Raw genomic sequence first — 4,859 nt, 5'->3', positions numbered from 1 at the left:
CCCCGTGGCCCTTCCACCTTTGACTGCACTGCTATGATGGCAAGTAAAATCCAGGCTAGACTCCACCCACCTTTCCTTCAGGTTTTAAAAGAAATGAAGGTATTTGCCCCAGGCACTGTGCCTCCGCTCCCAGTGAAGGGCCTGGCCACGCCTCCGGGAGCTGCCAGCCTCGCCCCCTCCTGTGCAGAGGTGCCCATGGCTTGGCCCAGTGACACACTTTCCTCCCCCGGAAGACCCGTGGGAGAAAGCGTGTGGCTTCCCTCCAGCCTCGCCCCTGCTGCGTGCAGGCTCCAGGCCCATGGGGCACCCAGGAGGCAGAGACTGCTGTCCCTACTACTTGCTGCACGTCAGGCCAGAGGGAGGGCTGGGCACAAACCCCCAAGGCCCTGCCCTCATGGAGTTAACAGCCTTTCTCAGGTGGGAGCCTGCAGCTCCGAGGACTTGCTGAGGTCTGGGTACGGCTGCGCCTGTCCATTGTTCTGCCTGTGTGCCTCCGTGCCTTCCGCCCCCCTCCTCTCCAACCAGCCAGTCTGCCTGCACCTGGGCAGCAGCCACAGCCCTAGCTGGCCCCTCGCTCCCTTCCACGCCCTTCCTCCATCAGAACCCTCCGAGGCTCCCACTGCCTCAGCAGCAGGCCCAAGCCTTGTGCCTAGCACTCAAGGCCCTGCCAGGCTGGGGTCAGGCTGGCTACCCACCCCTTCCCGCCTCTCTGCCTTTGCACATGCTGTTCCCCTGCCTGAGCACCACTCCCCCACCCCCTCCCCCTGGGTGTCTCCAAGTCTGACTGCTCTCCAGTGTCACCCAGGAAGCTCTTCCAGAACCCCAACTCTGTGCACCCTCCACTCCAAGTGGGCTGTGACCTCTGAACTCCACAGCACTGAGCATGGGAGCGTCCTTGGGCGTTTGTCATGTGCCAGCCTCGAGGGACATATGTATTGAGCACCTGGTTGATTGACACTTGGCTAACAATTCAAAGGTGGAGACATTTGTCCCTCAGCTTCATGAAGACGGGGCCTCCCAGCCGCCACAGAGCGATGAGAAGGCTGAGGCCATTCTGTGCTTCAAGCCTTCGCATGCAACCCATTTTGTTCCTCCCGGGAGATTTTAAGGTTTTTGCCTCCAAAGCCCTGACATTTCACACTGATGTTCCTCTCCGTGCGTCTAATTCCATCCGTCAGGCCAGCACACAGGGGCCATTCACACAGGAAACTCATACCCTTTATTTTCCAGAAAGAAATTAAAACACTGGTTTCCTTCCCTCCGTGTCTCACTTCTCTTTCTGGAACCCCAGTGACTCAATGCCCTGGACCTCCTGGCTGTCTTCTCACTTCCTTTTCTCTCCTACTTCTCCTGTTTGGTCCTTTTCTGCTTTACCTTCTGTGTGGTTTCCTCAACGTTCTCTTCCTGGCCTTCTCTTGCGTTCTTCAAGTTCACCCTCCTGTTTTTCCTTTCCAGGGATGACTTTTTGTTTTCTGAATGCTATTTTTTACTGTAACTTCCTGTCCCTTTTCATGGATGCAGTGTCTGGCTGGGGTCAGGCTGGCTACCCACCCCTTCCCGCCTCTCTGCCTTTGCACATGCTGTTCCCCTGCCTGAGCACCACTCCCCCACCCCCTCCCCCTGGGTGTCTCCAAGTCTGACTGCTCTCCAGTGTCACCCAGGAAGCTCTTCCAGAACCCCAACTCTGTGCCCCCTCCACTCCAAGTGGGCTGTGACCTCTGAACTCCACAGCACTGAGTATGGGAGCGTCCTTGGGCGTTTGTCATGTGCCAGCCTCGAGGGACATATGTATTGAGCACCCGGTTGATTGACACTTGGCTAAGAATTCAAAGGTGGAGACATTTGTCCCTCAGCATCATGAAGACAGGGCCTCCCAGCTGCCACAGAGCTGATGAGAAGGCTGAGGCCATTCTGTGCTTCAAGCCTTCGCATGCAACCCATTTTGTTCCTCCCGGGAGATTTTAAGGTTTTTGCCTCCAAAGCCCTGACATTTCACATTCCCGCCTCTCTGCCTTTGCACATGCTGTTCCCCTGCCTGAGCACCACTCCCCCACCCCCTCCCCCTGGGTGTCTCCAAGTCTGACTGCTCTCCAGTGTCACCCAGGAAGCTCTTCCAGAACCCCAACTCTGTGCACCCTCCACTCCAAGTGGGCTGTGACCTCTGAACTCCACAGCACTGAGCATGGGAGCGTCCTTGGGCGTTTGTCATGTGCCAGCCTCGAGGGACATATGTATTGAGCACCTGGTTGATTGACACTTGGCTAACAATTCAAAGGTGGAGACATTTGTCCCTCAGCTTCATGAAGACGGGGCCTCCCAGCCGCCACAGAGCGATGAGAAGGCTGAGGCCATTCTGTGCTTCAAGCCTTCGCATGCAACCCATTTTGTTCTTCCCGGGAGATTTTAAGGTTTTTGCCTCCAAAGCCCTGACATTTCACACTGATGTTCCTCTCTGTGCGTCTAATTCCATCCGTCATGCCAGCACACAGGGGCCATTCACACAGGAAACTCATACCCTTTATTTTCCAGAAAGAAATTAAAACACTGGTTTCCTTCCCTCCGTGTCTCACTTCTCTTTCTGGAACCCCAGTGACTCAATGCCCTGGACCTCCTGGCTGTCTTCTCACTTCCTTTTCTCTCCTACTTCTCCTGTTTGGTTCTTTTCTGCTTTCTTTACCTTCTGTGCGGTTTCCTCAACGTTCTCTTCCTGGCCTTCTCCTGCGTTCTTCAAGTTCGCCCTCCTGTTTTTCCTTTCCAGGGATGACTTTTTGTTTTCTGAATGCTATTTTTTACTGTAACTTCCTGTCCCTTTTCATGGATGCAGTGTCTTCTCTTACTTCAACGGTAGTTTTCTTTTGTCTCTGAATCCTATGCCGTTTTTGTTTTCTGTTCGTAATTTCCTCAGATGCCTGGGAATCTTCGATGGCTGCTCATGGTTCGAAAAGAAAAAAGGAGGAGAATAAGTCAGTGGATGAGGAATCTTCGATGGCTGCTCATGGTTCGAAAAGAAAAAGGAGAATAAGTCAGTGGATGGTACTTGTTGGTTCCGCTTCACTTTAAGTTGAACTTGGTGGGCCATTTGGGAACTTCCCGGACTGTCAGTCTCTTCAGGATTTTCGTCTTGGACTGGTCAGATTCCCCAAGGCCCTCCAGGCCCTTGCTGGAGGGGAGGGGTCTGGCTCCAGGCTTCTGGGAGCTCCGTGGGGAGAGCACTGGAGGCCGTCTCTGCACTCAGCATTCAGTGCCCACCTGTCTCGGCGGAGTACCCACATCCACCGCTGTCCCTGGCATGCCCAGCCCTTTCCAGAGCTCATCTCTGGATATTGGCTAGGATGGGGGAGGGGCACCACTCAGTGGCTAGAGAGAAGGAGGGGATCCAAAGATCTAACTGTTCCTCAAAGACACCTCCAAATGGTTCTCTTTACTTTAGCCTTTCACCTCAGATCTAGAAGCAGCCGGTGCTACCAGCTCCTAAACTGTGCTGTTGTGTGAATAAGGGCTGGTCCTCAGCTCCCCTGCCGGAGGGATTGGGCTGCCTGGGGGCCGCTAAGTCAGGTCACACTGGTCTGCCCGCTTTCTGGCTTCCAGACATGCTGTTTCGGGGCCCCTTTCCTGTTCTCCCTGCCCCTGTGGGTTGATGTCTTTAAAAGATCCCTTTGCTGGGGATTTATGGGCTTCTGGAGGCTCCATTCCTGTCTCAACCTGAAACTCTCCTCCATGTCTGTTATGATCACAGCCTTGTATTAAATTCGCCATAATTCACTTCATTAATCTCCTCTAGTTGGGCACACAGCTTATTTCCACTTTTTCTTTGTCAAAAGCAAGGCTGTCACGATGTCCCAAGAGTTAGGGCTTTAATTCTCAGGACACACTCACTGAAGATTTGCTGACATCATTCTACCTCGATCTTCCTCATTATGAGGTGTGTAGTGAGTGTGCGTGTGTGTGTGTGTGTGTGTGTGTGTGTGAGTGTGTCCTGGCAGGGAATGAGAGAGAAGCAAAGGGAGAGGAGTATGTGATTAGGGCAATGGTTCTCAACCCTCCTAATGCCTCGACCCTTTAATACAGTTCCCCATGTTGTGGTGACCCCCAATTTCATTGTTACAAATTGAACATAATTAAAGCATAGTGATTAATCACAAAAACAATATGTAATGATATATGTGTTTTCCGATGGTCTTAGGCGACCCCTGTGAAAGGGTCGTTCAATCCCCAAAGGGGTCTCGACCCACAGGTTGAGAACCGCTGGATTAGGGTGAGGTCAGGAGATAGACTCTCTTTGACCCAGCCTCACACCAGCACTCAGAAGCCAGGGGACCCCAATTTCCATTCCTCTTCTGCCACCCACTCTTAGAGCCTTTGTCTGTTCACCCATAAATGGAGGATAACAGTGCCTATTCATCAGAGTGTAGCTGTGAGACATTAAATCAGCGAATGTCTGAAAAATATCCAGGGCTTTGTTCGGTGGAACAAACATTTATTGGGTGTTTATTAGGGGCTATGCACCGTGTCTGGTTTGTAGGAAACATTAAACGAGAGAGCTGTTCTCTTGCTTATCGCCCAGTGTTGCTGGGAGAATCAAGGAAGTACTCAGACAAAGAATGGAGGCGTTTCAAGCACCTTCGGGTGCCAGTAGAAAGCGTGACCATTGCTTTGTGCAGTGCTGTTTAGTCAATAAATACTTTTAGGGTTCATGGTGGTGCAGGCTCGCGTTTTAGTCTCTTCCGTGGGGGTTGAAGTTGCGCACGGGTCACCGACGCCTGCACGCAGCAGTGGAGTCGCGAGCGGGGCCGGAACCAGGAACTGCGGAACCTTTCTTCCCGCCCCGGGTGCCCGGTCCGCCCGGGAGGAAATGCGTC

This window comes from Myotis brandtii, unplaced genomic scaffold (genome assembly GCF_000412655.1).
Source record: "Myotis brandtii unplaced genomic scaffold, ASM41265v1 scaffold138, whole genome shotgun sequence".
Taxonomy (NCBI): Eukaryota; Metazoa; Chordata; class Mammalia; order Chiroptera; family Vespertilionidae; genus Myotis; species Myotis brandtii.
Note: the sequence above shows the minus strand (reverse complement) of the source record.